Source organism: Gopherus flavomarginatus, chromosome 23, assembly GCF_025201925.1.
Source record: "Gopherus flavomarginatus isolate rGopFla2 chromosome 23, rGopFla2.mat.asm, whole genome shotgun sequence".
NCBI classification, from domain to species: domain Eukaryota; kingdom Metazoa; phylum Chordata; order Testudines; family Testudinidae; genus Gopherus; species Gopherus flavomarginatus.
Window position 1 is genome coordinate 5172559 of NC_066639.1, and position 22616 is coordinate 5195174.

At 53.0% G+C, this 22616-nt stretch overlaps 1 protein-coding gene across 4 annotated transcripts in view; it reads left to right on the forward strand.

Moving 5' to 3' along the window:
- LOC127039383 (zinc finger protein 3-like) overlaps positions 1–22616 on the forward strand; it is a 553990-nt gene that overhangs the window by 48453 nt on the left and 482921 nt on the right. The gene's annotated exons all lie outside the window — the stretch shown is intronic.

Consider the following 22616-nt stretch of genomic DNA (forward strand, 5'->3'; position numbering starts at 1 on the left):
AGGGCTGGGAGTGGGGCTCTTGCTTGCTGGGGAGAGGGGTGCAGAAACAGGTAAGGGGGTCACACCTGGGCCAGGGGCTTAGGTTGAGGATAGGGTGGGTGAAGAGCTGGGATAGAGGGGGACTGTGTGGTGCTCCCTCCCTGCCCTCCATGGGGGCTGGCTTGGGCCCTGAGGTGCCCCCATGAACATTCCTCTGTGCCTCCCTAGGAGTCATGCTCCACATATTGGGGACCGCTGTCCTAAACTGACCCCTAGTCACTAAGCAGGGGCTAGTGATGCTAAAGCCCAGGGACAGGGAACTTTGCCAGAGTGGAGCCTGCAGGTCAGATCATGGCGGGTGGACACATGCTCCATGCTCTGGAACAGCTCTGAGCCAAACCCAGGCAGAGTCGTCATCAGTGTGACACCCCCCAGGGGACGCTCTCACTAGGGGAAGCCTCCTTGCCCTCAGCCCTCCTAGGACTGACCTTGGACTTTTCAGCACCCCTGTTCCATACCAGGAGCTTCCTGTAGTGAGTCACCTTAGCAGGACCCCTGGGAAAACCTTACACCCCTCACCCCGAAGGGGAGTCATGCACCCCCAACTTCTGCAATCACCAGCCAGCGTTGTAAAATAGAAGGTTTAGTAGTGGTCTGGAATCCAGCCTGGGAAAGTTCTGTGTTAGCACAGGAGGCAGGAAGATTCAGCAATGTCCATCTTGGGCAGACCCAGAACTCAGACCCTGGGCTCTCCCGTCGAGTCCCCAGACCAGCAGACTCCTTGCTTCCAACAGCCCAACTCAGCCAGGTCCTTTGTCCCTCCTTTGTTCTGTTTCCCAGGCAACCTGCTCGCCTGGCCTCCAGCTCTTTCTTTGTTCTCTGAAGGACATAAATCCACACTGTGTAGAGGGCAAGCATAGGAGTCTATTACACATAGCACTGGCAGAGTGTCCCCTTGCTTATTATGCTCAGAGACACTGCAAATTAATTGAATACAATAGAATATATACATTTTACACAGGTGGAGGAAAGTGATGGGGTAGGCAGTTCCACACCCCAGGATAAGTTTTGTAGCAAGACAAGATAAGCACATTAGCCAATGGTTAACAGGTCACATAATGCCTCCATCTGTGGTCTCAAGTTAGCAAGTTAACATTTCATTAATACTTTGATAAAATGTTATTAGTATAAAATATATATGTTGAATTCTAATTTGGGGTCCATAGGAATGGAGCAACTCCTTTGATTGTCCAACAGGTACATTCCTAGGGTTTAAAGCAAAGAAACAATGAAAGTATATGGCAATAAAGATTGTTTTCTGTGTGTCTTAAGGCAAGGCATTGGTCCCTGGGAAGGGAGGTGGAAGGATGCCATATCTTATACTAAGATGTGCCAACTCTTCATAAACTCAAGCCTGGATCTGTGGAAAGAACATCTCCCTACAGAAGAAACAAACACAATAAAAAAGGGGATTCTTTGTTCAATCTGCAACTTTGAATAAGACACAATTATTTAGTTCTTAGCTCCAACACCTGGCAATTTGCTTACCAGGCTTATCTTAGCAAGCAAGGCTTTCTGTTTACCCAGCTTTCTCTTAGCTGGTCACTATTTGCTAGGCCTCTGGTCCCTTGACCATACTTTGGACTTTGGGTCTGGAAAAGAGCTGGCACAATCCATAGACCAGGTTGTTCTATAAAATGCACATGGATTTTAACCCTTCACATCCAGTAATGGCAAAGTTCTTGGTTCAGGCTTGTAGGAGGTTCACATCAAGTCTCTGGAGTCCATCCACAGCTGGGATGGGTCATTCAGTTCTTTGTACAGAGATTCAGTTTGTAGTAAAGTCCCTCCAGAGGTATGAAGCAGGACTGAAGACAAGATGAAGATGAGGCATCAGCCTTAAATAGTCTCCTGCCATGTGGTCTTTGCTTTCTTTGTCCCAAGGACACTCTATCCAGCACATGGCACAGAAAAACCTTAGAGTTCTGTCCATAGGCAGGTCCCTGCATACGTTGCAGAGTCACAAGGTGTATCTGCCTTCTCTCAATGGGTCGATTGTATAGCTGATGGTCCTTAATTGGCCATCAAGCAGGCTAGGCAGAACTGACACCAACTAGTCTGGGGTGTTCCCCAGAAGCAAAGCACAAGTTTGAAATAGGGGCAGCATAGAGCCAATATTCATAATGTCAACTACAAAAATGATACACATCTAGAGATAGCATAATTATAATCAGCCAATCAGAACCGCTCCATAGACCCCTTATACGACAACCTTTCTACAATATTGGCTGCAAATATAGAACAGTGGTCACAACAGTGATCTATACAGTTACAGATTATGTCAATAAGGTCACAGGAGGTGACACGGCATCAGTGAGGCTGATACTGGAATACTGCCTCCAGTTTTCGTGTCCTCATTTGAAACAGATGTTGTGAAATTGGAGCTGGGGCAGCAAAGAGCCCACCAAACGTTCTGAGGGCTGGAGAAAAATGCCTTCTAGTGAGCTATTGAAAGAGCTCAACCTGATTAGCTTCTCAAAAGAAGATTGAAAGATGACTTCATTGAAGTGTTGAAGTGCCTTAATGGAGAGAAAAGATTGAGTGTTAAAGGGCTCTTTAATCAATCAGAGAAAGGCATAAAAAGACCGAATGGCTGGAAGATGAAAAGAGACAAATTCCTATTACAACTAAGGCACAAATATTCAACAGCGAGGATGATTCACCACAGGAACAAGCTACCAAGGAAAGTGGTGGATTCAGCGTCTCTTGATGTCATTTAATGAAGACTACGTGCCTTTCTGGAATGGGTTTGCTCCAAAAGTAGCTTTTGTGTCATACAGGAGTCCTGTGATATGCAGGGGGTCAGATTAGATTCTCTAATGCTCTCTTCTGGCCATAAAGTCGACTAACTTCTGAAAAACTGAGTGTAGCATTGGGAGCAGTGTCTGATGTTTTCCTGTCTAGCCGGCTTGCTGCCTAGAACGAACGCCCCTTGAGTGGGGTGATCCACAGGGAGTAGCTCAAACCTCCAAAGTGCATGGCCAGGGGCAAGACATTGGCACAGCAAGGGAGAGGTGTGGCAGTGACATCACAAAGGGCTTTTGCAGGACCTCAGATTATTGGTCAAAGGTGGTGGGGAGGTGGTGACCTCACAGAGAGATGCTGACATGAGCCAGGCAGGCCAGGGGCAAGGGGCAGGGAAATCTCAGAGACCCCTGTGGCTTTGCTTCAGCAAGTCTCCTTCTCCAGGTCTCTCTTTTAGGACTGAGAGAGTATTTGGATTCACGGACGTGAGCGCCAGGAGAAACCTCTTTTGAGTTTTCTCCTTCCCTTTTTGTGATTTTACTAGAAAACAGCCATCCCTGTTTAGAAGGTAAGAGCCTCCTGGAGGTTTGAAACCTGTTCAGTCTGATCCATCTGGTGAGAGTTGAATTCTAGGCATGGAAAGCACGAGCTTAAAGAGGTAGAATTTTATTTCTCACCTGGGATTTTGTCCCTTAGAATCACTGGGGACATTAGGGTTTGTCCTTTTTGTTTCATCTTTTCCTCCATCCATCCTTCCTTTCTCTTCGTCTCTTGCTTCTTTTGTCCTTTTTCCTGTTCCCCTTCCAACACCAGGATGTGCATGCGTGTGTGTGTGTGTGTGTGTGTGTGTGTGTGTGTTGCGGGGCAGTGCTCTGCAGCTCCCACTGTGGGAGGTCCACCCAAATATGTGGGACTGAACTAGTGCTCGGGCAGTGATCCCCACCAGTGACCTTGGCCATCCTTTGGGCTGTCTGCTGAGAACCCTCAGCCTCCCATCCTCAGTCTCTGTCCTGATTGGCTGAGCAGGGGGTTATTGACAGGGAGGAGGGTCAGGTCCTTGTTGTTCTCTTTTAAGACCAAGGCAATAAGTCAGAATCAGTTATATGTTTGATGAATTTTGCTGCTTCTCTGCATTAATTGTCTCTGAGCAGTTCATAATTCTCTCTAACATTGCAGTTCTCCTGAAATACTTAGTGAATTATTACTGTCACTGTTGTTGGTCTGGAGCTCATCTGAGAGCACTTTATTCAGGTCATTCAATGTCTGAAATTCAAGATCCGATGGTTAGTTTGAAAATCAGGGCTCTTCGGTCCTATTCCCAACTCTGCCACTGCCTGGCTGTGTAACCTAAGACAAGTCAATTCTCCTTTCTCAGCCTTAGCTTTTCCCTCTTTCAGGTAGAGATAATAATGATCTCCTCCTACCTACTTGACGGTGGGTGGAGGATGGGGATCCATTGGAGAGTGTCACTTGGAGTAGGGCATAATATGAGGTGTCCTATCACGTTTATTCAGAGCAGATTAACACTTAATAGAATAGCTGAAATATTCTATTTTATTTATATTTTTTTATTTTGAAATTGTTAAGAGCAGCAACGACTTAGCTCAGATTGAAGCATCTTATCAAATTTTCAAGATCTAAGTGTCTCCTCCTTGTGTGCGATGAGACAATTTAACACACTGTGATGAACAGGAGATGCTTTTGTTTTGCAACAAAATATTTTTGCCAAGAACTTTCATCCCACTTGTTATGATTTCAAGAAACAATCTGGTTTAGTCTGAATGGGATTTTCTGACAGAAACGGTTTCAATGAAATTTTCCCACCACCTCGATTCCTGAGCTCTATCCCTGCCTCTGGGGGGGTGGGGTTGTTGTCCGTTAGAACAGGAGTCAAGACTGGTGGCTTCTCTTTCTGGTTCTGCCACCGCCTTGCTGTGTAGGCCCTTGGGGAGGTCACTTCCCTTCTGTGGACCTCAGGCTCCTCCCCATCTGTCCAATGGGAACAGGAACAATTCTCGAACTCTGGGCAGTGGTGAGCCTGAGTGAGAGAAGGGTGTTAAAGCCCTGTGTGAAGGAGAAAGGGGAGTTTCACAGTGTTTAGCACCAACAAATTCTAAAGTTTGCTAAAATGTCTAGTCTGTGGAAACAGGAAATGGTCAGGGCCAAACTTTTTAACCACTGCCCTTTTTAAAGTCCATTCAGGGATGTGAATCCTGTCTTTTAGGTACCTGGGGTTCTTTGCCAGCAGGACAGAAGAGGTTCCTGCCTCCATTTTTGTGGCCTTAACAAACCAGATGTTGTGCCCCAGTTCTCGTCTGTGACCCCAGAAAAAGAACATCTTCCCATCCATGAACAAGACAGGACCTTTCTCTAAAAGGGGAACAAAGAGACCCCTGAGATTTACAGACTAGATAGCCTCACTGCCATAGCTGGAGAGATCCTGCAATACATTCTTAAATAATCAGTTTGTCAGCAGCACCTACAGGATCATTTGGTTCTTAGGACTAGTGAGCATGGATTTGTCAAGAACAAATCATTCCAAACCAATCCTCTTTCCTTCTTTGGCAGGGTTTTGGGCCTGGTGGAGGTGGGTAAACAGTAGATGGGATCTAGCTTGGTGTTACTAAGGCTTTTGACACAGTTCCATAGGACATTCTCACAAGTGAATGAGGGAAATGCAGTCCAGCTGCAATCAGTGTAATGTGGGTGCAGAGCTAGTTGAAAGCCCAGACTCCAGGAGCCCTTCTCCATGTCTGGCTGTCCAACGGAGAGAGTGTACCTAGCTGGTCCGCCAGGGATCTGTCCGGGGTCCAGAACTATTCAATATTTTCATGAATGATTTGGAAAATGGAATGGAGAGCATGCTTCTAAAATTTGCAAGAGACACCAAGCACTTTGTAGCACAGGATTGGAATTCAAAACACCCTTAACAAATTGGAGACTTGATCTTCTTGAGCCAAACTCCATGGTTGGGCCCCTCTCTCTAAACTGGGCTGAAGTGAAACCCCAGAGCCAAACACTCCTCCTGGGCAGTGAGCTCCTCCCTTGAATGGTCAGATGCTGCTTAGCACTGTCAGAGCAGCTTTTGCTGGGGGATTCTCCCAGCACTTTCCAATAGCGGGAAAGTATGAAATCCCCATTTAACTACTGGGGACAGAGCCCTAGAGGGGGGAGCAACTTGCCCAAAGTCCCCCAGGAAAAGGAAAACAATCAGCAGTGGAACCAATAGAAAACCCAGTAATGGAACTCAGGAGTCCTGGGGGTGTGCTAGGGTGACCAGATGTCCCGATTTTATAGGGATAGTCTGAATTTTGGGGTCTTTTTCTAATCTAGAATCCTAAAACCTCCCACCCCCTGTCCCGATTTTTCACACTTGCTGTCTGGTCACCTTAGGGTGTGCACATGTGTGGGTCCCAGCTGCTCTCTGCCCCCTTCATTGAAGTACATGTGCAGGGTTACTGCCCTGGGGACTGCAGGGCACCAGTGGACATGGGGTTGGCTAGAGGTAGGGTCTGGCTGCAGGCAGGGAAAGGGATGCGGGGCTGGCTGGCTTGAGGAAGGGGGGTGCATCAGGGGTTGGCTGGAGACATGGCAGGGGATGCGGGGCTGGTTGCAGACAGGGGGTGCAGGGCTGGTGCAGGCTGGGGGGGTGGGGGCTGGTTGGCTTTGGGCAGGGCCATAGGGGGGGTGCAGCAGGAGTTGGCTGGAGACAGGGCAGGGGGTGTGTCAGGGGCTGGCTGTGGGGCTGGCGGCAGGCAGGGCAGAGAGGACGTGGCTGGTGCAGGCAGGGCAGAGGGTGCAAGTCTGGTTGCAGACATGGCATGGGGCGGGGCCAGTGCAAGGATGTTTCACGCCCTAGGAAAAAGTTCCACCTTGCGCCCTCCTCCCCCCGCACCCCCACCCTGAGGTGCCCCATCCGTGGCAGCTCCCCCACTCCACCCTGAGGCGTCCTTCTTGTGGCAACTCCCCCGCTCTGCTCTGCGGCACCTCCCGTTGCCCCAGCTCACCTCTGCTCCGAGCACAAGCACCCCGAGCACACCGTGGCCACATCACTTCTTCCACCTCCCAGGCTTGTGGCGTCTAAGCCTGCCAGGCAGTCAAGCTCCCTCCTCTGAGCCACAGCAGCCCTGACAGTTGACAATAGAGGCACCTTAACCCCTGAGTTCCTTCAATGTGTCCCCCTCTGGGGTCCAGCTCCGATCACCAGATACTCAGGGTATGTCTATACCACCTGCCGAATCAGTGGGCAGCGATCGATCCAGCGGGGGTCGATATATAGCGACCAGTGTAGATGCAACACATCGAGTGCTCTCCCCTTGACTGCTGTACTCCAGCTTGGTGAGAGATGCAGGCAGAGTCTACGGGGAGCTGCAGCAGTCGACTCACCGCGACTGTGACATTATAAGTCTAATCTAATATCTCATTGAAAGGTGACAGGGCCAGAAAGAGTTAATTAACTCTCCTCACCAACTGACCTGACCCATAGGTGAACCTTAAGAACTGGTTAGCAAGATATGTAAATGAACAGTGCTCTGAAATGCAAGTCTGCATTACTAGAGGTAGAAGGGGAGATGTTTGCTCAGGTCTTGTGATGTAAGCAAACAAGTCTTGTCTGTTGCTATAGTTTTAATTCAAAGAGCAAAAAAGGAATATTAACATTTATGATAATACTTGCGTGAAATAGTATTATTGTCTCTGTGTCTCTTTGAAGGTTGTGGTAACCTATATTTGAACTGTTGATGGATAAATTATCCTGTACTAATTGCCAGGATGTTTGGAAGGAGAGTTAAGCCTATTGTTTTCTCAGGCCGAAAGGCTGCTGGAAGTGTATAAGAAGCCTGGGACACGATCCTTCTTCGTCTCAGATCTGCTTTGGGTTTCAAGAGGGGGAAACCTTAAGCCACAAGGATTGAGATCCCCAGTCATTGACTGGAGCCACCCTGAATATGGAAATTGGACTATAACTTATGGACTATTTCTAAAAGAACTTTTGGCAACTACAAGCTCACCTCTACTATGTATCTGAACCTCAAGAATTAAATTCAGGTTGATATGTCTATTAATCTTCTAACCAACACTCTCTCTTTTCTTTTCTAATGAATTTTAGTTTAGTTAATAAGAATTGGCTATAGCATGTATTTTAGGTAAGATATAAGTTATAATTGAACCTGGGTATGTAGCTGATCCTTTGGGATCGGAAAAATCTTTTCTTTAACATGATGAAGTAAGATTTTCAGGAATCATCATCCTATCTGACAGGTGTGTCTGGACGGAGGCCTGAGGCTGGGTACTTTAAGGGAACTGCATGGTTTAAACTTCTAAGTAACCAGTGAGGTACTACAGAAGCTGTTTTGTGTTGGCTTGGTAAATCTAAGTATCGGAATAACCAGCAGTGTTTGGAATTTGTCTGTCCTGTTTTGTTTGCGGTTCACCCTGATTGAGTGACCTCAGCTGGCTCCCACGGGCAGCACCATCACACCTACATCCAGGCTGTAGGGGTCCGGGGGATCTTAGGGGCCTTGGGGTGCACAGATACCTACGTCCAGGCTGTAGGGGTCCCTGGGGGGCTTAGAGAGTTTTTGGGGGGACACAGATACGAATCTCCAGGCTGTAGTGGTACCAGGGGGGCTTAGAGGGTTATTGGGGGGCATAGATACCTACGTCCAGGCTGGAGGCATCCTGGGAGTCTTAGGGGATTTTTGGTGGCCCAAGACACCTATGTCCAGGCTGTACGGGTACCAGGGGGTCTTAGGGGTTTGGGTGGGCACAGATATGTATGTCCAGGCTGTATCAGTCCCGGGGGGGAGGGTTAGAGGTTTTGTGAGGGGCACAGATATCGACGTCCAGACTGTAGATGTCCCGGGGGGTTTAGGGGGGTTGTGGGGGTACAAATACCTACGTCCAGGCTGTAGGGGTTCCTGGGGGGTTAGGGGGTTTCTGAGGGGCACATATACCTACGTGCACACTGGAGTGTCCTGGGGGGCTTATGGAGTCCCTATAGAGCACAGATACAAATGTCCTGGCTGTATAGGTACCTGAGGGGCTTAGGGGGTTTGTGGGGGGCACCAATACTTAAGTTCAGGCTGGAGGGGTCTCCGGGGGTCTTAGGTATTTGGTTGGGGGCACAGATACCTACATCCAGGCTGCAGGGGTCCCAGAGGGGCTTAGGATCTGTCACGGAGTGTGGGGGAGTCCAGTCCTGCACCGCTCTTCCTGGGACTCACAGTGACTCTCAGCCAGCCAGTAAAACAGAAAGTTTATTGGACAACAAGAGCGAAGGATACAGCAGAATTTGAAGGCACAAGCAGGATCCTGCAATCGAGTCCTTCTGGGGCTTCAGGAAACTTAGTTCACAGTTTGGGATTCCCTGAATTCCAACCACCCAGACTAAAACCGAAACTGAACTAACCCAACTCCCTCCAGCTGGCCCCTTCCTGTGTCCAGCTTCCCCGGCAAAGGTGCTGACTCCTCTCCCCCTACCTGGCTCAGGTTACAGGCTGAGCACTTGTCCGGTCCTAAAGTCACCCCCTGCTCTCCCATCCCCCACACAGACAGTCCCTACTCCATCACAGAACTGCCCATAGCATTTCCCGCATGGAGCAAAAGCGCACCGTGTGGCCACACAGGATAATGCACAGAACATTTGCTGCATGGTGCAATAGTGACACCATGTGGCCACGCAGGGTAATGCACAGAGCAGCACGCCTATGTAGAGGCTCTAGAGATCCCTGGGGGGCTTAGGGGTCATGGGGGGCACAGGTAGCTACGCCTAGGCTGGAGGCATTCTGGTGGGGATTAGGGGCTTCATGAGGGACACAAATATCTATGTCTGGGCTGGAGAGGTCCCTGGATGGCTTAGGGTGTTGTGGTGAACACAGATACAGATATCCAGGCTGTAGTGGTCCCTGGAGATTTAGGGAGTTGGTGAGGGGCACAGAAACCTACGTATGGTCTGGAGGGGTCCCTGGGGTACTTAAAGGGTTGTAGTTGCACAGATACCTACGTCCCAGTTGGAGGGGGACCTGGGGAGCTTAGAGGGTTTCTGTGGCATGCACACACCTACAGCCAGGCTGGTCGGGGCCCTATGGGTCTTAGGGCATTTGTGGCAGGCAGAGATAACTATGTCCAGGCTGGAGAGGTCCTGGGGAGGGCTTAGGAGGTTCCTGGAGGTCACAAATATCTACATCCAGGCTGGAGGTGTTCTGGGGGTATTAGGGAGTTGTGGGGGAGCACAGATACCTATTTCGAGGCTGTAGGGGTGCCGGGGTTGCTTTGGGGCATTTGGGGGTACAGATACCTACGTCCATGCTTTAGGGGTTGCTGGGAGGATCAGTGGGTTCGTGAGGGTGCACAGATACCTACGTCCAGGCTATAGGGATCTTGGGGGGGCTTAGGGTTTTGTGGGGGGCACAGATACCTTCATCCAGGCAAGAGGGGTCCTGGGGGCCTTAGGTGGTTCGTGTTGGGCACAGATACCTGCATCTAGGCCGGAGAGGTTCCGGGGGGCTTAGGGGGGTTGTGGAGAGCTCAGATAACTATGTCAAGGCTGGAGGGGTCCCATCGTGGCCTGGGGGTTTGTGGGGGGCACAGATACCTGCGTCTTGGCTGGAGGGGTTTTGGGGGTCTTAGGAGGGTTGTGGGGGCACATATACCTATGTCCATGCTGGAGGGGTCCTGTCATGTCTTAGGGGATTCGTAGGGTCAGAGATACCTACGTCTAGGCTGGGGAATTAGGTGCATTGGGGTGGAACAGATACCTATGTCCCGATTGTAGGGGGCCCTGGGTAGCTTAGGTGGTTTGTGGGGTTCACAGATACAAACATCCATGCTGTAGGGGTCCCGAGGGTCTTTGTGGGGCTCTGGGGGTCATAGATACCTACCTACAGGCTGGAGGTATCCTGTGGGTCTTAGGGAGTTTGTGGGGCGTACAGACGCCTTCATCTGGGCTTGTGGGTTCCCTGGGGGGCTTAGAGGTTTGTGGGGAGCACAGATACCTTTATCCAGACTAGATAGGTCCCAGTGGGATTGGGGGCTGTGGGGGTCCCAGATACCTATGTAAGCCAAAGTAGGATGAACTCTACCCTGACATCTGGTGGTGAATTATGGTGAGTATGGAAAAGAATTTCAGGGGCTGATTGTGTTTGCATAGACACACCCACCCCGCCTGACACGGCCACGTCAGCCTGGGATTGTTGCTTTGACAGCTGTGGTATCTCCAGTTTATTTTTTGTTGGGGCGTGAGATGTGGAGTGTTGCCACCCTGAGTGTGTGGATGAGGAACTGTGAAACTGCTTTGAGACAGGGATTCTCACCATCAATTGAGTGGCACTCGCTAGGTAAGGGAGTGGGCTCCTTGGATAACCCAGAAACACTAATTACACTTTTTTGTCTCTTAACAGTTGAATAGGAGAGGTGATTTTTGATTTTCTTAAGAATAGAAGTTCCAGGTTCCTGACCTGAATTGTTAAAGAGCTGTGCCTGATAGTGGGGGAGTCTGAAAATATATTGCGGAGCAGAATAACTGATGGAGAGAAGTAGTTTGTGGGATGGTTGGAGTGGCCTATAGAGTGAGGTGAGCAGAACAGTTTTTGGGGACAGCTGGAGCAGATCACAGGTCGGCTGGAGGAGCAGAGCAGCTGGTGGACTGAGGTGGGCAGTTTGTGGGGAAGGCGGAAGCAGAATCCCACGAAGAGGCGGGGCAGTTGGCAGTGGACCATAAAGGTGCCCCTTTCTACCCAGGCTAGCAGGGGGAAAACCCTGCAGATAGACTCTTGAACTCTGGGGTTGTGGGACTGTGGATGATTTTGGGGTTGCTGGACTCTTGAAACATTTGAGGTATTGGACTTTGGAGTCTTGGGGTGATTTGGGGATTGCTGGACTCAAGAACCCATGGAGAAGGACACGGCCTAGTTGAGGTGTTTTCCCAATTTAATGCTATGTTGTTTAACTCACGTTGTTAAATGATTTCTGCTACACCCAGACTCTGTCCTTGCGAGAGGGATGTATTGCCTCTTTGAGGCACCTAGGGGTGCGTATGTAAAATTTTCCCATGTCACTGGGTGGGGGTTCGAGCTGGTTTGCATTATGTTGTAGGGAAGGGACCCCTAAGTATTGAACCAAGTCCTTGCTGATATCAGTTCAGCCTGGCAGAATGGTTCCACCTACATGCAGGCTGAAGGGGTCCCTGGGAGACTTAGGGAGTTCATAGGGGGCACAGATACCTACGTCCAGGCTCCAGGGGTCCCAGAGGGGCTTAGGGGGTTCGTGGGGGGCACAGATCTTTAGGTCACGGAGTGTGGGGGAATCCGGCCCTGCACCCTTCTTCCTGGGACACGCAGTGACTCAGCCAGCCAGTAAAACAGACTTTTTTTTGGCCAACAGGAATGAAGGATACAGAAGAGCTTTTGGGTACAACCAGGACCCCTCAATTGAGTCCTTCTGGAGGTTCAGGAAGCTTAGTTCCCAGCTTGGGATTTCCTGAATTCCAACAACCCAGCTCCAAACCAAAACTGAACTAACTCCCTCCAGCCAGCCCCTTCCTGTGTCCAGCTTCCTAGGCAAAGGTGCTGACCCCCTCCCCGCTGCCTAGCTAGAGTTACAGGCTTAGGTCCTGTCCCTCACCTAAAGTCACCCGCTGCTCTCCCATCCCCCGCACAGACAGTCCCTACTCCATCACAGTAATGCACAGAGCATTTCCTGCATAGAGCATCGGTGACACCGTGTGGCCACGCAGGGTAATGCACAGAGCATCACACCTACGTAGAGGCTGTAGAGATCCTTGGGGGGCTTAGGGGTCATGGGAGGTACAGATAGCTACGTTCAGGCTGGAGGCATTCCGGGGGCCTTAAGGGGGTTCGTAGAGTCACAGATACCTATGTCCAGGATGCTCGGGACCCTGGGGGAGTTAAGGCGGTTGTGGGGGGCATAGGTGCTTGCGTCCAGGCTGTAGAGATCCTGGTGGGGATTAGGGGCTTCGTGGAGGACACCAATACCTATGTCCGGGCTGGAGGGGTCCCTGGATGGCTTAAGGGGTTGTGGTGAGCACAGTGATCCCTGGGGGTTTAGGGACTTGGTGAGGGGCACAGATATCTATGTATGCCCTGGAGGGGTCCCTGGGGGAGCTTGGTATTGTAGGAGACATAGATACCTACGTCCAGGCTATAGGGATTCTGGGGGGGCTTAGGGCATCGGGGGGGCACAGATATCTGCATGCATGCTGGAGGGGTCTCAGGGGACCTAGGGGGGCTGTGAGAGGCACATATAAGTACGTCCAGGCTTGGAGAGGTTCCGGGGAGGATTGAGGGGGTTGCGATGAGAGAGATACCTATCTCGAAGGTCTAGGGGTCCCAGGGGGCTTAGGGTTTTTTTGGGAGGCGCAGATATCTATGTCCAGGTTGGAGTGGTTACTGGGAGGTTTTGGGGGTTCCTGGGGGGCACAGATACCTAGGTCCATGCTAAAGGGGTTTCCTGGGTGGATTATGGATTTTCTGGGGGACACAGATACATACATCTAGGCTGTAGAGGTCCCTGGGAGGCTTAGGGGGTTTGTGGGGGGTAGAGATACCTACGTCCAGGCAATCGGGCTTCCAGGGGGAATTAGTGTGTTGGGGGGGCACAGATACCTAGTCCAGGTTAGAGGGTTCCCGGGGTGGGGGGCTTAGGCAGTTTGTGAGGGGCACAGATACCTGCATCCAGGCTGGATGGTCCCTGGCAGGCTTAGCGGGTTTGTGGGGGGCACAGATACCTAAGTCCAGGCTGGAGGGGTCCAGGGGGGTCTTATTGGGTTCAGGGGGCACCTATACTTATCTCTAGGCTGTAGGGGTCCCTGGTGGGCTTAGGGGGTTTTGGGAGGCCCCAGATACCTAAGTCCATGCTGTAGGCGTCCCTACAGGTGCTTATGGGTTCGTGGGGTGCACAGATACTTATGTCAAGGCTGGAGGGGTCCCGGGAGGGTTGGGATTTTGTGGGGGGCACAGATACGAACCTCCAGGCTGTAGGAGTCCTAGGGGGGCTGTGGGGATACAGATACCTACATCTAGGCTGGAGGGGTCCTGTAGGGTATAGGGGGTTTGTGGGGGGCACAGATACCTAGGTCCAGGCTGTTGGTGTCCCAGGGAGATTAGGCGGTCCACTGTGGGCTTTGATACATCCAGGCTGGATGTGTCCTGAGGAGCTCAGGGGGTTCGTGGGGTGCTCAGACACCTGTGTCTAGGCTGTAGGGATCCCTGGGTTCTTAGGGGGTTCGTGGAGGTCACAGATAGGTATGTCCAGGCTGAAGGGGTCGCTGGGGCGTTTAGGGGTGTTGTGGGAGCAGAGATACCTACGTCCAGGCTAAAGGGGTAATGGGGGTGCTTAGGGGATCGGGGCGGACACAGATACCTACGTCCAGGGTCTAGGGGTCCCGAGGGGATTGGGGGTTGAGAGGGGAACAGATACCTACGTCCTAGCTGGAGGGGTCCTGGGTGGTTTAGGAGGTTTGTTTGAGTCACAGATACCTATGTCCAGACTGTAGGGGTTCCTGGGGCGTTAGAGGGTTACTGGGGGTCACAGATATCTACATGCAGATTGGAGGGGTCTCAGAGGGTTTAGGAGATTTATGGGGTCCACAGATACCAATGTCCTGGCTGTAAAGGTCCCTGGGGGGCTTTGCGGGTTCGTGGGGGGCACAGATACCAACGCGCTGGCTGTAGATATTCCTGGGGAGCATAGAGGTGCTGTGGTAGCACGTAACCCTACATCCAGGCTGTCAGGGTCCCGTGGGGGATTAGGGGGTTCGTGGGGAGCTCAGATACCTACGTACAGGTTGGAGATATCCTGGGAAGGATTAGGGAGTTTCTGGGGTGCACAAATACCTATCTCCAGGCTGTAGGGGTCCCTGTGGGCCTTATGGGGTTTGTGGGGGGCAGAGATAACTATCTCCCATCTTTATGGGTCGCTGGGGAGGCTTAGATGGTTTGTGGGGGCCCAAATACCTACATCCAGGCTCGAGAGGTCCCTGGGGGGCTTATAGGGTTCGTGGGTGGCACAGATACGTATATCCAGGCTAGAGGGGTGGCTGGAGGGCTTAGGGAGGTTGTGGGAGCACAGATACCTAACTTCAGGCTATAGGGGTCCCGCGGGTGCTTAGAGGTCGGGGCGGGGACAGATACCTACATCCAGGCTGTAGGGGTCCCGGGGAGCCTTAGGGGATCGTGGGGAGCACAGATACCTAACTTCAGGCTATAGGGGTCCCAGGGGTGCTTAGGAGGTGGGGGGGCGCAGATACCTATGTCCAGCCTGTAGGGGTCCCTTCGGAGGCTTAGGGGGTTGTGGAGGTAAAGATACCTACATCCCGGCTGAAGGAGTCCTCAGGGGGTTCGTGTGGGTCAGAGATACCTACGTCCAGGCTGTAGGGGTCTTGGAAGGCTTAGGGGGTTTCTGGAGGTCACAGTTACCTCCATTTAGACTAGACGGGTCCCGGGGGGATTAGGAGGTTTATGGGGTGCACAGATGACAACTTCCAGGCTGTACAGGTCCCTGGGGTCTTAGGGGGCTGTGGGGGGGCACAGATATCTATGTCAAGGCTGGAGGGGTCCCTGGAGGGCTTAGCGGTTCATGGGGACACAGATACCTACGTCCAGCTGAGCTTTTCCCTGGGGGCTGCCTGCGCGCAGCTGCGATCAGCTGTTTGCTGGGCAGGTTCCACTCAACTGCTCCCCTCTTCCTGCTCCTGCGGGGGCTGAGTGATTCCCCCCTCAAACAGCCTCAGGGGTCGGGGTGGGAGGTTAGCGGGAGGAGAAGCGGGACAATACGGTAATAACAATAATAATGATAATTACTGCAGCCAGGAGAGGTGAGGCATTTTAGAACTCATTACTCAAAGAACTGAATTTAAACATAAGACAGAAATAAAATGATGAAATGCACAGACCTGTTAAAAAGCTCCCGAGCCGGGAACTTCAGCCCCACATCTTCTGCCAGGGTCCAGGGCTTCTCCTCCTTGCCCCAGAGTGGCTCCTCTCCCCCTTCAACCCCCCTCCACTGCAGCTCCTGCTGGGGTCTGGGCTTCTCCCCCCACCCCGCCTCCCAACTCTGCGTGGCTTCTCCTCCCTTGCCCCAGCTTGGCGCTTCTCCCCCTCCCCACTGCAGCTCCTGCAGGGGCTCGGGGCTTCTCCTCCCCTCGCCCCCTCCCCAGCGTGGCTCCAGCCCAGTCCAGGGCTTCTCCTCCCCCACTCCAGCTCGACTCCTCTCCCCCCCCCGCCCCCTGCCAGTACCTGGAGCTTCTCCTCCCCTCAGCCTCCCACTGGCCCCAGCCCCAGCGTAGCCAGGTTCCCTGGGGCACCCGATGCTGCTGTGGCCGGAGCCGAGCCTGGCGGGCAGGGAGGAGTGATTCACACGGAGGCCATGGCAGAGCCATCAGCCCGAGAGGTGAGGGGCAGCCCCAGGGAGCAGGGAGGGGGGAGCAGCTGAGCGGAGACTGCCCATCAAACAGCTGATCGCAGCTGCGCGCAGGCAGCCCCCAGGGAAAAGCTCAGCTGGACGTAGGTATCTGTGCCCCAATGAACCGCTAAGCCCTCCAGGGACCCTCCAGCCTTGACATAGGTATCTGTGCCCCTCACAACCCCCTAAGCCCCTCAGGGACCTGTACAGCCTGGAAGTTGTCATCTGTGCACCCCATAAACTTCCTAATCCCCCCGGGACCTGTCTAGCCTGCACGGAGGTATCTGTGACCTCCAGAAACCCCCTAAGCCTTCCAAGACCCCTACAGCCTGGACGTAGGTATCTCTGACCCACACGAACCCCCTGAGGACTCCTTCAGCTGGGATGTAGCTATCTTTACCTCCACAACCCCCTAAGCCTCCGAAGGGACCCCTACAGGCTGGACATAGGTATCGGCACCCCCCCCACCTCCTAAGCACCCCTGGGACCTCTATAGCCTGAAGTTAGGTATCTGTGCCCCCCACAATCCCCTAAGATTCCCCCGGGACCCCTGCAGCCTGGACGTAGGTATCTGTGACCCCCACAAATGCACCAAACCCCCAGGGAGCCCTCCAGTTTGGATGTAGGTATCTCTGCCCCCCACAACCCCCAATCCCCTCGGGACCCCTACAGCCTGGACTTAGGTATCTGTGCCCGCCCCAACCTCTAAGCACCCCCGAGACCCCTATAGCCTGAAGTTAGGTATCTGTGCTCCCACAACCTCCCTAAGCCCCCCAGCCACCCCTCTAGCCTGGACATGGGTATCTGTGCCACCCACAAACCCCATAAGGCCCACAGGGACCCCTACAGCCTGGAGATAGGTTCCCCCCTCTACCACCAATACCCTCAGGACCCCTAGACCCTGGAGGTAGGTATCTGTGTCCTCCCCGATGCCCTAAGCACCCCTATTACCCCTTTAGCCTGGACGTAGGTATCTGTGCTCCCACAACCCCCCTAAACGCCCCAGCCACCCCTTCAGCCTGGATGTACCTATCTGTGACCCCCACGAACCCCCTAAGCCCCCAGGGATCCCTACAGCCTGGACACAGCTGTCTGAGCACCCCACAAACCCCCTAACCTCCTCGGGACACATCCAGCCTGGATGTATCTGAGCCCCCAGTGAACCGCCTAATCTCCCTGGGACACCGACAGCCTGGACCTAGGTATCTGTGGCCCCCACAAACCCCCTATACCCCCCAGGACCCCTCCAGCCTAGATGTAGATATCTGCACCCCCACAGCCCCCTGGGACTCCTACAGCCTGGAGGTTCGTATCTGTGCACCCCTCGAAACCCCAACCCCCCCGGGACCCCTCCAGCCTTGACATAAGTATCTGTGCACCCCACAAAACCATAAGAACCTGTAGGGACGCCTACAGCATGGACTTAGATATCTGGGGCCCCCGAAAACCCCCTAAGCCCACCAGGGACTCCTACAGCCTAGAGATAAGTATCTGTGCCCCCCGAACCCAATAAGACCTCCCTGGACCGCTCCAGCCTGTACTTAGGTATATGTGGCCCCCACGAACCTGCTCAGCCCCCCAGGGACCCTCCAGCCTGGACGGAGGTATCTGTGCCACGCACAATCCCTAAGTGCCGAGGAACCCCTCCAGCCTGGAGGTAGGTATCTGTGCCCACCAGAAACCCCCTTAGCCCCCCAGGGACCCCTCCAGCCTGGATGCAAGTATCTGTGCCCCTCACAAACTGCCTAAGCCCCCCACCCCGGGAACCGTCCAGCCTGGACCTAGGTATCTGTGCCCCCTAACACACTAATTCCCCCTGGAAGCCCGATTGCCTGGAAGTAAGTATCTCAGCCCCCACAAACCCCCTAAGCCTCCCAGGGACCCCATAGCCTAGATGTATGTATCTGTGCCCCCCAGAAAACCCCTAATCCACCCCAGGAACCCCTACATCATGGACCTAGTTATCTGTGCCCCCCAGGAACCCCCTAAACGCCCCAGGAACCACTCCAACCTGCACATAGATATCTATGCCTCCCAAAAAAACCCTAGGCCCTCAGGGACCCCTAGATCTTGGAGATAGGTATCTCTGCTATCCGCAAACCCGCCTAATCCTCCCCGGAACCTCTCTAGCCTGGACGTAAATATCTGTGCCCCTCACAACCCCCCTAAGTCCCCAAGGACCCCTCCAGCCTGGATGTAGGTATCTGTGCCCCCCCGATGCCCTAAGCCCCCCCAGAATCCCTATAGCCTGGACTTAGGTATCTGTGTCCCCTACAATGCCAAGCCCCCGCAGGGACCCCTCCAGGACATACATAGGTATCTGTGCCCCTCACCAAGTCCCTAATCCCCCAGGGATCACTGAGCTCACCACGACCCCCTAAGCCATCCAGGGACCCCTCCAGCCTGGACGTAGGTATTGGTGTCCTCCACGAAGCCCCTAATCCCCACCAGGACCTCTACAGCCTGGACACAAGTACCTATGCCCGCACACACCCCCTAACTCCCCTAGGGTCCCGACCAACCTGGACGTAGTTTTCTGTGACTCTACGAACCCCCTTAAGCACCCCGGAATGCCTCCAGCCTGGACATAGCTATCTGTACCTCCCATGACCCCTAAGCACCCCAGGGATCTATACAGCCTCTACGTAGGTGTGATGCTCTGTGCATTACCCTGAGTGTCCACAAGGTGTCACTGTTCCTCTATGAGAGAAATGCTCTGTGCATTACACTGCATGGCCACACGGTGTCACTGTTGCTCCATGCGGGAAATGCTCTGTGCATTACACTGCGTGGCCACATGGTGTCACTGTTGCTCCATGCAGGAAATGCTCTGGCCATTACTGTGATGGAATAGGGACTGTCTGTGTGGGGGATGGGAGAGCAGGGTGTGACTTAAGGTGAGGGACAGGACCTAAGCCTGTAACTCGAGCTAGGCAGTGGGGAGGGGGTCAGCACCTTTCACTGGGAAGCTGGACACAGGAAGGGGTCGGCTGGAGGGAGTTAGTTCAGTTTTGGTTTGGAGCTGGGTAGTTGGAAATCAGGGAATCCCAAACTGGGTACTAAGCTTCCTGAACCCCGAGAAGGACTCGACTGAGGGCTCCTGGTTGTACCCAAAAGCTCTGCTGTATCCTTCACTCCTGTTGGCCAAAAAAACCTTCTGTTTTACTGGCTGGCTGAGTCACTGTGTGTCCCAGGAAGAGGGGTGCAGGGCTGGATTTCCCCACATTCCGTGACCTAAATATCTGTGCCCTTCATGAATCCCCTAAGCCCCTCTGGGACCCCTGGAGCCTGGACGTAGGTATCTGTGCCCCCCACGAACTCCCTATGGCTCCCAGGGACCCCTTCAGCCTGCATGTAGGAGGAACCCTTCTGCCAGGCTGAATTGATAGCAGCAAGGACTGGGTTCAATACATAGGGGTCTCTTCCTTACAACGTAATGCAAACCAGCTCGAGCCCCCACCTAATGACACGGGAAAATTTTACATACGCACACCTAGGTGCCTCAAAGAGGCAATACTTCCCCTCTCGCAAGCACAGAGTCTGGGTGTAGCAGAAAACGTTTAATAATGTGAGATAAACAACATAGCATTAAATTGAGAAAACACCTCAACTAGGCCGTGTCCTTTTCCCTGGGCTCTTGAGTCCAGCAATCCCCAAAATAACCCCAAGACTCCAAAGTCCAATACCTCAAATGTTTCAAGAGTCCAGCAACCCCAAAATCACCCACAGTCCCGCAACCCCAGAGTTCAAGAGTCTATCTGCAGGGTTTTTCCCCCTGCCAGCCTGGGTAGAAAGGGGCACCTTACGTGGTCCACTGCCAACTGTCCTGCCTCTCTGTGGGATTCTGCTTCCGCCTTCCCCACAAACTGCTCAGCTCAGTCCACCAGCTGCTCTGCTCCACCACTCGACCTGTGATCTGCTCCAGATGTCCCAAAAAACTGCTCAGCTCCCCTCACTCCGTGGGGCATTCTAACCATCTCACAAACTGCTTCTCTCCATCAGCTGCGCTGCTCTACAATAGCAGCTCCCCCACTAGCTAGCACATATCTTTAGTAACTTTAGCTCAAAAACCTAGAACTTCAATTACTAAAAGAATAAAAAATCAACTCTACTATTCCACTGCTAAAAAAGAAAAAAAGTACAATTCATGTTTCTGGCTCACCCAAGGAGCCCACTCCCTTGTCTAGCAAGTGCCACTCAATTGACGGTGAGAATCCCTGTCTCAAAGCAGTTTCTCAGTTCCTCATCCACACAATCAGGGTGACAACACTCCACATCTCTTGCCCCAACAACAAATAACCATCCCAGGCTGCCATTGCCATGTCAGGCGGGGTGGGCGTGCCTATGCAAACACCATCAGCCCCTGAAATTCTTTTCCACACTCGCCATAATTCACCACCAGATGTCAGGGTAGAGCTCATCCTGCTTCTGCTTACGTAGGTATCTGTGCCCCCCACAACCCCCTAATCCCGCTGGGACCCATCTAGCCTAGATAAAAGTATCTGTGCTCCCCACAAACCTCTAAGCCTCCCAGGGAACCCACAAGCCCAGATGCATCTGAGGAAGTGGGTATTCACCCACGAAAGCTCATGCTCCAAAACGTCTGTTAGTCTATAAAGTGCCACAGGATTCTTTGCTGCTTTTACAGATCCAGACTAGCACGGCTACCCCTCTGATACTTAAACCCAGATGTAGGCATCTGTACGCCCCACAAACCCCCTAGGACCCATAGGACCCCTCCAGCCTGTAGGTAGGTTTCTGTGACCCCCAGTGCCACAGAAAGACCCTCAGGACCCCTACAGCATGGATGTTTGTATCTGTGACCCCCACAAAGCGCCTAAGCTACCCAGGACCTCCTACAATCGGGACGAAGGTATCTGTTCCCCCCAACACAACTAATTCCCCCCCGAGACCCCTCCAGCCTAGACGTAGGTATCTCTGACCCAACAACCCTCCTAAGAACCCCGAAACCCCTCCAGCCTAGACGCAGGTATCTGTGCCCCCCACAAACCCCCTAGGCCACGATGGGACCCCTCCAGCCTCGACATAGTTATCTGAACTCCCCCAACCCCCCCTAAGCCCCCTGGAACCCCTCCAGCCTAGATGCAGGTATCTGTGCCCAACATGAACCCCCTAAGGCCCCCAGGACCCCTCTTGCCTGAACGTAGGTATCTGTGCACCCTCACGAACCCACTGATCCTCCCAGCGACCCCTACAGCATGGACGTAGGTATCTGTACCCCAAAATGCCCCAAAGCAACCCCGTGACCCCTACAGCCTCGAAATAGGTATCTGTGCCCCCCCCCACAACTCCTAATACCCCCAGAACCCCTCCAGCCTGGACGTAGATATTTGTGACCTCACCAGGGCTTCGCCAGCCTGGACATACTCTGCATCCCACAAGCCCCCTAAGCCCCATAGGGCCCCCAGCAGCCTGGTTGTAGCTATGTGTATGCCACACAAAGCCCCTAAGCTCCCCAGGGCCCCCTCCAACCGGGACATAGGTATCTGCGCAACCACAACCCTTTAGGTCCCCTAGGGACCCCTCCAGACCATACGTAGGTTTCTGTGCCACTCACCAACTCCCTAAACCCCCAGGGACCACTACAGCTTGGACATATGTGTCTGTGCTCATCACAACCCACTAAGCCATCCAGGGACCTCTCCAGCCCAGATGTAGATATTTGTATCCCCCATAAAGCCCCTAATCCCCACCGGAACACCTCCAGCCTGGACGTATCTATCTGTGCCCCCCACGACTCCTAAGCCCGCCCCCCAGGGATAGCTACAGCCTCTACATAGGTGTGATGCTCTGTGCATTACCCGCGTAGCCACACGGTGACACTGTTCCTCTATGAGAGAAATGCTCTGTGCAATAACCAGCGTGGCCACAAGGTGTCATTGTTGCTCCATGCGGGAAATGTTCTGTGCATTACCCTGAATGGCCACACGGTGTCACTGTTGCTCCAAGGGAAATGCTCTGGCCATTACCCGGAATGGCCACACGGTGTCACTGTTGCTCCATGGGAAATGCTCTGTGCCTTACCCTGCGTGGCCACACGGTGTCACTGTTGCTCCATGCGGGAAATGCTCTGGGCATTATTGTGATGGAGTAGGGACTATCTGTGTGGGGGATGGGAGAGCAGGGGGTGACTTTAGGTGAGGGACAGGACCTAAGCCTGTAACTCGAGCTAGGCAGCGGGGAGGGGGTCAGCACCTTTGCCCAGGTAGCTGGACACAGGAAGGGGTCGGCTGGAGGGAGTTAGTTCAGTTTTGGTTTGGAGCTGGGTAGTTGGAATTCAAGGAATCCAAAACTGGGAACTAAGCTTCCTGAACCCCCAGAAGGACTCGACTGATGGGTCCTAGTTGTGCCCAAAAACCCTGCTGAATCCTTCGTTCCTGTTGTCCAAAACA